Genomic DNA, 10,862 nt, shown 5'->3' on the forward strand with positions numbered 1-10,862 from the left:
ACCTGGGCTTGAACACCTTCAGGGATGGAGTATCCACAACCTCTCTGGGCAGCCTGTTCTAGCACCTCACCATGCTCTCTGTGAAGAATTCCCCCCTACATACAATCTAAACTTTCCCTCCTTGATCTTAAAACCATTCCCCCTCCTTCTATCATTGTTTACCATATAAAAAGTTGATTCCTCTCCTGTTTATAATCTCCTTTTAAATACTGGAAGGCTGCAATGAGGTCTCCTCAAAGCCTTCTCTTCTCCAGGCTAAGCAAGCCCAGTTCCCTCAGCCTGTCTTCATAGGGGAGGTGCTCCAGCCCTTTGATCATCTTTGTGGCCCTCCTCTGGACTCTCTCCAACAGTCCCATATCTTTCCTGTACGTGGGGCTCCAGATCTGGACACAGTAGTCCAGATGGGGCCTCACGAGGTAAAAGAAGAGAGGGACAGTCACTTCCCCGTCCCTGCTGGTCATCCCTCTTCTGATGCAGCCCAGGATACCATTCAGAGCAGCAAGAGTACACTGCTGGCTCATGTTCAGTTTTTCATCCACCAGGACCTCCAGGTCCTTCTCCGCAGGGTTACTCTCAAGGAGTTCTTCTCCTAGACTGTATATGTACCTGGGGTTACTCCAACCCAATTGCAAAACCATATGTTCACATGGGCCCACCTTTAGAGTTTGTTGAGGTCCCTCTGGATGGCACTGCTTCCTTTTAATGTGTCAGACAGACCACTCAGCTTGGTGTCATTGGCAAACTTGCTGAGGATGCACTCAAGCCCATCATCTGTCATTGATGAAGATGTTGGAGAGGACTGGTCCCAAGACAGACCCCTGGGGACACTGCTTGTTGCCAAGTCTCAGCCTGGACATAGTGCCATTCAACAGAACTGTCTGTCTATGGCTTTCCAACCAATTCTTTATCCACCATATAATCCACCCCTCAAATCTGTATCTTTCCAATTTAGAGACAAGGGTGTGGTGGGGGACCATGTCAAAGGCCTAGCATAAGTCAGGTAGATGACATCAGTTGCCTTCCCTTTGTCTACCATTGTTATCACTCCATCATAGAAGGCCACCGGACTGATCAGGCAAGACCTTCCCTTGGTAAAACCATGCTGGCTGACTTGGATCACTTGCTCAACCCTCATGTGCCTTAACATGTCTTCTAGGAGGATCTGTTCCATGATCTTCCCAGGCACAGATGTAAGACTCACTGGCCTGTAGTTCCCTAGCCCTCCTTCCTCCCTTTCTTGTAAATGGGAGTGATGTTTCTTTTTTGAAGTCCTCAATGACTTCTCCCAACAGCCACAACTTTTCAAATATGATGGAGTGTGGCTCAGCAACCACATCAGCCAGGTCATTTACGACCCGGGGAATAAGTATGCCAGTTTCTCCCCAGTAAGGCAAAATGTAAATCCTGTGAAAATTGTTCTTCTCCCATTTAGACAGCATTCTTTATAAAGAAATCTGTAGCTCTTCCCTATCCCTATAACTTATGAATAGAAAAAGAAAAAATAAACATATTTCAGTGACCTGGATATGGGCCTCACTGGAAAAATCTAAAATGCTTCTGTGGCCTCAAGAACAATTTTCACTTCATGTCTTTGGACTTCTTAACACACCACCCAAAGTACTCAACATTGGAAAAGTAAGATCTCTTAATGGAAATATTACTGATCTGTAATTTGCTTAGGCATCAGTTTCTGTAAAAAGATTTCTTACTATTCTAAGGAAATGAAAAACGTATGTTTTGTGTTCATACAAAAAGCACAGTTATTGACAGAGAAAGTCCAGTAAACAACAAGGGTGTTATAGCAAATGTCTTAGTGTTATTTTAAGGGTTTTTGGGAATAAGTACACACTGCTCTGCTGAAGGCTATCACAGACCTTCATGGACGAGAAATTTAGCTTGAAGTGTAATGGTTAACATATTCAATATTAAATAAGTAATAAAACTGGTTTATCTGTAAGATGGACTTTACTTTGAGCTTCACTTCTGTTTCCATTTACATAATGGTAATTTCCTTGTCATCAGTGCTGTACTCCAGAAGGTGCAAATCAGAACAAAACCTTTCACTGGCCACATTTAACTGCTATAGTATCATTAAACCAGAGAGCCTTACAGAGGGACATTAACTTCACATTGCTCAGCTTGCTAAATGGTAGGGGGGGCTAAATTAACTTTTTTTACCCAAAATATTAAATAACTTGTTTTTACCTGGCCACCATTTGGTCTGCAAGCCAAAGACTCAGCTTCTTGTGGTGCTGGAATGTGCTTATAGGATTTCTTTAGCAGATATTAAAACATAAAATTTTAGTTGACATCTCTGAGTAACTGATGCACATTGTATTGCTGGTAAGGTTGTGAAGCAGAAACATAGAATTGTGCACACTGGGTTAGGTTTTCAAATACATTAAAATGTGCTAGATGAGTTCATGTGTATAGAATCAGCTTCTTTTTTTGTTTTTTTTTTTTTGTTTTGTTTTGTTTTGTTTTTTCCCCTGTTATTAAATTCATTAATTCTCTGTGAAACAATTCCAAGTACGTCCTGCCTACCATTAAACAGTTCTGTGGAGGAAGAGACTTTTAAACAGTGATAAGAATTTAAGGTGTAAATTTCCCAAGAAAACTAAGGTATTCAAAATGTTTCAAGCACCCACGTTAAAAAAAATAACAATCCTTAAATTTATCTGGGTTCCAACATCTCAAAATGCAGTCATCTAAAGTCATCATTTTGTAATTACAAACTTGGTTTCAATTCTTTACAAACTAAAACTGTGTTTTTTAGATCTGATACTGAATCACTTTGCAAAGTTTCAGTGTGCCTAGATCAATGGTTTGGGTTTGGTCTGGGATACAGAAGTGGCTCCACTGAAACGCTTGGAAAACCACTGTAATGTGCCCAAGGTCAGAGTATTGGTGAGGATCCAGGTTTCTGATTCTGGCTCCTATCTAGTTTAAACCCTCCATTTGATGAATTTTCTAGAATTAAGAAGGCTGGACACTAAATATGATGGTGGTTAAGCCTGAAAAATAAAATAAATATTATAACCATGAAGAGCTTATGTTCATCATATAGGAATTCAATTCTGTCATTTTTAAGTCTCTGAAAAGAATGTTGCTGTGTCAGAAAAATGAGCCAAGCAGAGAACTGCACTGTATCTCTAATAAAAGCTTTCTGACAACTGAAAATCACCTGAAGTGGGAATTACTTAACTAATGCTCTGAGCTAACAGTGAGCAAGTTCATATCAGACAGTTAATGGTTTTAACACCACCTTGTTTCTTGCCTGCCCAGTCCCACACTTTCTACAGTGCCTGCCCACGCTGCTCTGACCATAAGTTCCCCAATTCCCAGGCGCACAGTGCCTGGCTGAAGCCACATGGGACGAGCTGACCGACAGCATGAACTTTTCACGGTGGTTTCTGTGATGTCTGGATCCTCTGGAATGTGAAAGTTTCCTGTTTCACCAGTGTACCATGACTTGCGTTTTGGGCAGAGAAACATGTAAACATAATTAGGGGGCTGGCAGCTAAAATTCCTTTTTAAAACACGTGGGTTTCCTTTCTATTTTATTTGGGACAGATTAATCTGATGCTGCTCAAGACAAGCTTGCCTATTGCCTTAAGAATTTGGGAGTTTTCCATCAGACTGTCTAAGAGTTGTGTGTGCCTATCTGTCCAGAGAAAAGGTGAAGAAAAATAGTATGATTTTCATAACATGAGCAAAGGATTGTGAGCTATCTTAAGAGATCTTGTGTCCTTTAACTTCCTTCTGTTTTCCCTCCTAAGCACACAGCTTCTAAATTCCCACCAGCAGCAGGGTCCAGGCTTTCATAAATCAAAAAATGAGTCTATCTCCCAGCTGAGGTATGGGACGAGAACTATAAGCCTGGTCTGGCAAATTTTTCTGTCTCTGTCAATACGGCAGTTGCTTATGGCAGGCTGAACTGTAAGGCTACGAAATTATTGACCACTTTCAGGGTATGCACGAGAAGATGAAGAGACTTAAGGGCCCTAAGGAAAGGAAAAGGGAACTGGTAAGGTCTGTGGCTAAAGGCCATAGACAGCTACAGCTGTAGTTAAACAAACACTATTACCTAATTGTAATAGAAACTAGCTAGACAAGGAATTCCTTTTTCTCCACAGTCAGGTAGGAAATGCAAAGTTCTGGTGTTGCTGACTTGTATGCAATATGAGAACACTGGAACTTGTAAGGATGCTAAAAGTAGTTCTCTAAGGCCAGTGTCTGGAATTAAATAAGAATTTACTGCTCTGTCTGTGATGGGGGAGGAGTATCACAGACAGATTGATTTCAGTGCTTGAGGAATTTCTGTTTATGGAGCCTGTGATTGCATTGAATGGATAGAGAGGTTTTTCCAAATTGCTATTCCAGAACACCAAGAAAGGACTTTTGAAAATTAATGTGCATGATGAGGGTATACTAATTTGTCTTCAGCACAGCACTGCTGGCCGGGATCTGGAATCCAGCCTACAAGAAACTCTTCATGCCAAGCACCAGTGATATACATCAGCACCCATCAGAACCCATGGAATGACCTTCACTCATTTCTTCTTTTGTAGCAAAACCTCCTCATAGTTCTATGTATAAAAATGCCATGTCAGCTCTGTTTTACTTAGTTTTAAAATCCACGTTCTCCTTTCCATTTGTAAATTCTATACTTGTACTATGCCTGCATCAGTAAGTCTTAATGTAGATCATTGTTAATTTGTGACTCTGTACTGTTACTGGCTATGGCTAAGGTTTGTTTGCCAAGCAGCTGTACCACAACCTTTCATTCTACATCAGTTTTTGCATTGCTTCAGTCTATATTAACCTAGGTTGTAGAAGATCATACTCACACTTACACAGGGAGCTCGCCCAAGAGCTTCTCCAGGGCAGTGCATGCAGTGACAGCAGGTGTCCTGATAAACTGTAGGAAAAAAAACAAAAGATCTGTAAAATTGGTTAAGGAGTGTTGATCTTATTCTTTTGCTATAGTAGTAGTATTTTTTTAAAGTATCTCCAAAAAGAAGGAGTGAGAGAAATCAGAGGAAGAAAAAGAAGAAATTGGACAATGGGGAATACAAGTATAGAAAGAAAATACAAGGAGCAACAGAGAAAAGCTATAAGTAGCATCAAAAAAGAAAAAATTGAAAAGCAGAAAAACAGCAGCAAGAAACATGAAATGTTGAATCTGTGTTCAGTGAACCCTTGTGGACTGAGTTGCCATTTATATTTTAGTATTACTTTTTCCTTCACACCCTGAAAACAAGTTCCCACACCCATTTCATTATATATTCTCAATGTTAGCTGAATGCAGTTCTACACACAAACAAGCAGCAATAAATTTCTCTTTATGCATGCACATAAAAAAATATTTCTTGTTCATTTTCTGCTTTTGCCAGTCTTCCTAAATGTTAGTAAGGTCAGAAAGTACAAGCAGAAAATTTTTCAATATTCTCCTCTCCCTTCCTCTGTCCTTCTGAGCTACAAATTTTCATGTAAAGCTCAGAGTGATTTTGCTGTGTTTATAAATCAAACATACACAAAGCTTAAAAATACACAGGCAGCATCTTCAAGGATAGAATTCCACATCATTTCTACTTTTCCTCAACAATAAGGCCAGCATAAAGAGTTCCCATTACACACTCCAGCCTGGAATTTGGGCTTACAGCTCACAGGTTCCTCAGACGAATGAATACAATTGCTTGTGAGGCCACACTGTACAGATTTTTTAACGGTATTTATGAAAATGATATGGTAAAAGTCTCCCTGGTTTTCAGAAGGCAGAGCATTTTTTTTTCACTCCAGTGTAGAGTTCTTATTGAAGAATTACCTTTGTATTAATAATTGACTCAGATCTGTGATATCATTAGCTCATCATTAGCTTCAAACACATTCTCCTCACTTCATCTTCTCCTCTCAGGCCACCACCAGTCTGTAAAACCTTGTACCAGCCACAGAAGATATTTTTGTTTGAGGCTATGCTGTTTCACTGACTCAACAGGTGAGTTTTCTGATGCTTCCTTTAGCTGATATTCCATCCATTCTGAATATCCATCTATCCAGTGCTAAAACTTAAGGAAATAATGATCTAGATGTAACTTCTGAGAAACTTCTTTTTTTTTGACAGAAAAAGAAACTACATTTGAGTGAATATTCTAATGCAATAGGAGAAGTTTTCCAGGATTATCTGTTTTTACTCACACGTTTTCATTATTGTTTTAAAATACATTTACAGAGCATTCGTAGCGTAATTTCTAAGTTATCATGTATTTCTGTCTCCCAGATCATAACTCTACTAAGACAGCGGAGGCTGCAGTGGAAGAATAGAGGCCAAATGGGAAGGACAAGGACTTGAACCCCACGGAGCTGAATTAATCACAGTACATGAATAGCAATGATTTCATCAGTGACCTCGGTATGAACATGAGGTTTCCATTCAGACTCTGCTTTTGAGACATGTGAGTTTATAAATATAAAATTAGTTATCTTATTCATATCACCAATCCTGTGCATGGCTTTTCCTTCTATTTAAGTCTTATTCATGATTGCCCATGTTAATCCTGTTTAAGGGTAAAGGATGTTACTGTATCTTTATCCATCTGTCAATGTTAAAAAACTATACCTTTTATAGTTTTGGGGAATTACAAAAAATGAGATAAAATTCTACAAAAATAAAGTATGATGAGTGGATTTTTATGGCTATTAGTTACTACTGTGAGCATTCCATCACATCATAGGTGTAGTCTGTGCCACAGAATTTCCTCAGCTAATCTCTCTCCCATCAAAGCACAACCCCCCTAGAAAGGCACCCAGCTCTTCCTGACAGCTCCTGCAGAGCTGGAGCCAAATTTCAGGGGCCGGTAACCATTGTCCTCGAACACTCCACCACATTGGCCTCAGATTAATGTAGTTTACAGCCACTCAGAACTCTTTCATTGGCAGAGCTATGTAAAGAAGGCTTAATATAAATGTATCAGTTCCAAATGCGTATATGCCTAAAAACACACCTGTATGTAAGGTCAGGTACAGCTATCTGATGAGCTGGCCAGAGAAGATCGTGGCAAAATTTTCTGTCCGGCCCTGGAAATTCTGATGCCCACTCTGCCCTGATAGACAGTGGGAATTTATCACTAGCTTTGGGATATTTTTCACATTCTTTTGACCTTCAGGGAATGCTCATGGCTGTGCTTCTGCTTTCCTAGATAATTAGTGGCGCAAGTGAGGAGATCTGCGCTCTGGCAAGGCAGTGTAGTTTTCTGCAGTGATGGATTGGATTAACAGATTAATTGGTAGATAGAAGATCTTTCTGTTTGTCTACTCCTGCAATGTAATGATTTTCATTGTACTCAGGCTTTTTTTGTTTTGGTTTGGTTTGGTTTGGTTTTTTGTTTGTTTGTTTGTTTTAATAAATCTAGGTGTATTCATTAAAATATGGCCTTTAAAAAGACTCATCTATGATCAACAGCCTTAGAAAAAATGAATCACACTATAATGGTAGTGTTCCCTGACACGGTGCTTGAGAAGAAATGATGGGTGAGTAGATAAAGAGTGGATACGAGAAGCAGAGTGTTAAAATCAGAGTGGGAGACACTAAGACAAACAGAAAAGAAAACACAGGTTGTGGAAAAGAGCAAAGGGGTGACACGAGGCTGTAAAGGAAAAAAAATCCATTCAAGGAGCAAATGGAACAAAGAGAAAAGGGAGTGAGGAGGAGAGAAGGAATAGGAAAAACTTATTCCAGCAATTATTGTCATTATTAAGGGAAATGTCTTTAAAAATTTGATAGATGAATGATCCTCTCAAAAATGTACATGTGTTCCATGGGAAGATGAATACAGGGCATTTCTTTGCATGTGTGGCTATGAAGCCTAAATTGTCCTCTGATCAGTGAAGGGAACTGTCAGCATAAATGATATTTAATGGCTGCTCTTGACATTAGAAATGATTGCCTACACGCTTGATTTATAACCTCAAGGGGATAGTCTAAGAAAAAATCTTATACACTGAATTTCCAATTTAATAGACATTGCTCCAACATTCAGTATAAATGTTCTTCTTCTATTCTTTCTTCTATGAATTTCATCTCATCTCAGAGCAGTAAAATCTTAGGTCAGGTTTGTACTGATTAAAATTTAAATTAATTTAAATTGGTCTTATTGATTAGCTAATCTATAAAGTCTCAACCTACTACTACCTGGAGGTTTGATGAGAAGTATTTGCTTGCTTTTGCACATCTTTAGATCACTTGGGCAGCAAAGAGAGGAACATTTTATATTAATACATGTTCATGAAGTAAAAAGATTGAGGAATATGACTATTTGTTGCAATATTTTCAATTAGTTGTAATACACATGTAGTTACAGGTTTTAACTGTTTGTCTGATATTTCGCTACTTCAGTCCTTTTTCATATCTGTAAAACATTTTGTTTTAATAGAAACATTTGCGTGAGAATAAGTTATCTGAGTAAGTAAGTGTTTCCAGGTTTGGCCCCTTACTGTGTTTGGTATGGTTATCAACACTGGCCATCTGTGTTTTTTCATTTTAATTCCATAAATGAATGCCTTTCCTTTGAGAATTTCAAGGACCAGGAAGTAGCTATAAACCTCTTTTGCAGCTCCAGACCAAATACTCCAACAATTATTAGTTGATATAATTTCTTTTTGCTAAGACGTATAATATCTCTGGTGCAAAGATGTGGCTTACTTAACTGTGGACTTAACCGGTTTTGATCTAGATTCTTGTGATGCAACCCAAACAAACAGCAAGTATGTAATCAGATAAGTAGCTCAGCATTAATGGGATGTCCTGATTCAAGAATATTAGGGTTTTTAGTAATTTTTATTGTGTTTTACAGACGCTAAATTCCAAGCCTGTATTTTGCAACTGGTAATTAAGGGGAATTAAAAGCCCGCAACGAATGAAAAGCAGCAGTCCAATCTGCCATCTATACTGGTATGGCTGGAATGCTGGTAAGAATATACTCATCATCTTATGATTCAGCACTTACTCAGCTTTTGTTAACTCTCCCATAATTAGTTTCAACATTGAGATAAGACTTAAAGATCCAATCACCAGACTGGTTTTAAAATTACTGTGAGCTGTGACTGTGTAAATGGAAGTAGATCTGTCTCCAGGACCAGACACCTACTTAACATTAGCTTAAGGAAAGCATATGGATAGATTCTTACTTAAAAAGCGAGTCTAGCAGTGAAAATGTAATTGGATCACTTTAAAGGAACTTTATATATAAACAACATAAATAACTCCTATAAATATAAATTAAAATTCAATTGTTATATTAGATCCAATTGGCAAAAAATTAAGATTTTTCTCAGAGTTCTTAACTAATAAGCATTTTTGTTAAATATAAAAAAGTTTGTGTTAGTGAACAGAATTTCCATATAATGAATGAAGCTCAGAAAGCCAAATTCTGTGTTAATGCTTTTATCTTGAAACTCAGCAAAAATTGACAATGTCCTGAAGGAAAGAGATTGTTCTCTAACTGGCCGTAAGAGGAAAAATGGGGAAAAAAAGAATTATATAATTTTATTTTCTAGTGAATCATGAAACCATCCATAGTAGACCAATGCTTCGTTGGATATCAGTTGTACCAAGCAATACATGTTTGTAGATTAAATTATCCTAAATATTGATGGTAATCTAATTCCATGATGAATTGAACTAGGACTTAGATTCAATTTAATTTGATGGAGTTTTTGCACCCTGATACATTTATTATGCATCCCACCCTCTTGAAGGCAGAGAGGAGATTTGGACAGGCATTCACCTGAATAAAGAGATAGAAGGGCTCACCCAGTCCTGATTCTTAAATGAAATTAAAAGAAACAAATTTAAAGTAAGACAGGAAAGTTTGTCTGTGTCTATGCCAACATTTTGGTTTGATGTTATTTGGTGTTAATCTTTCGTCGTGTTGGTTTGATTTGCAGAGCAGCTTTGGTGCATATGAGTTGAACATTTCTGATTCCATTCCTGATTCCCATTAAACATGCTTTGAATCTTTAGAGGGTTATGTGGGTCTAAACCAACAATATGTATTTTAAATGTTTTTGAAACCCTTGTGATGGGGACACTTTACCCAGAAGACAAAACTGAATGTACCTGAAGGAAAAACTCACAGCTGTATGCAGTGTAAATCCAAAAGCCTTGGCTGCAGCTGTTCTGATCCTCTCTTGCACCAAATAGCTTGGAGAAGCAGGCACACTTCATTCTCAGTCTGGTGTGGAAGATGTCTGTTGCTGAGACCTTCTATTCATTAGTGTAATGTCCATTTCTTACTGAGGAGAAAAGGTATAGTTTGGCAGACTCTAAAAGATACTAGAGGAAAGGTCAATTTCTGGGACCGTCAGAATAGCCTTGGGACCAAATGACTTTAATGAAGACAGAGGTTGAGGGAGGTTCAAAAGCAGCACAATTGCTCTGTCTGAAATAAAAACAAAAAGTAAAAGTGAAAATGAAATTCAAAGGCAAGGCTGCCATTCCCAAGGAAATTTCTGATTCCGTTGATTACATTAATAGAGTTTTTCAAAGCAAATGTACTGCAAATGCAATGCTGCAGACAAATCTCACAAAGTACAAAACACATTAAAGGAGTAAGTTAGTATCAGAGACTTTTGTCTTCACATATAGGCACCTGATCGCCTACCCTCTCTCTACAATCTTTGAAGAACAGATTTTCCAGTACAATTACTGTGAATTTCACCTTGCAGGTTTCTTCATATACAAACTGGACTTCCAGCTTGCAGGAGAGCAGTGCAAAACATATGCAGGATTCAGGAATAAATACTGACAGAGAATTTAAGAGTGACTGCATGAATCTATAAGTGATGGGCTTTGAGATTAGCAA

At 38.3% G+C, this 10,862-nt stretch overlaps 1 long non-coding RNA gene across 1 annotated transcript; it reads right to left on the bottom strand.

Annotated features, from left to right (window-relative positions):
- Positions 1-294: 294 nt before the first annotated feature.
- LOC109363879 lies at positions 295-10,862 on the bottom strand. Its single transcript, XR_004162163.1, has 3 exons — positions 10,118-10,862; positions 5,828-6,068; positions 295-4,921 (listed from the first exon to the last, which is right to left on the bottom strand). It is a non-coding gene; the product is annotated as an uncharacterized LOC109363879 (long non-coding RNA).

This window comes from Meleagris gallopavo, chromosome Z, assembly GCF_000146605.3.
Source record: "Meleagris gallopavo isolate NT-WF06-2002-E0010 breed Aviagen turkey brand Nicholas breeding stock chromosome Z, Turkey_5.1, whole genome shotgun sequence".
NCBI lineage: Eukaryota > Metazoa > Chordata > Aves > Galliformes > Phasianidae > Meleagris > Meleagris gallopavo.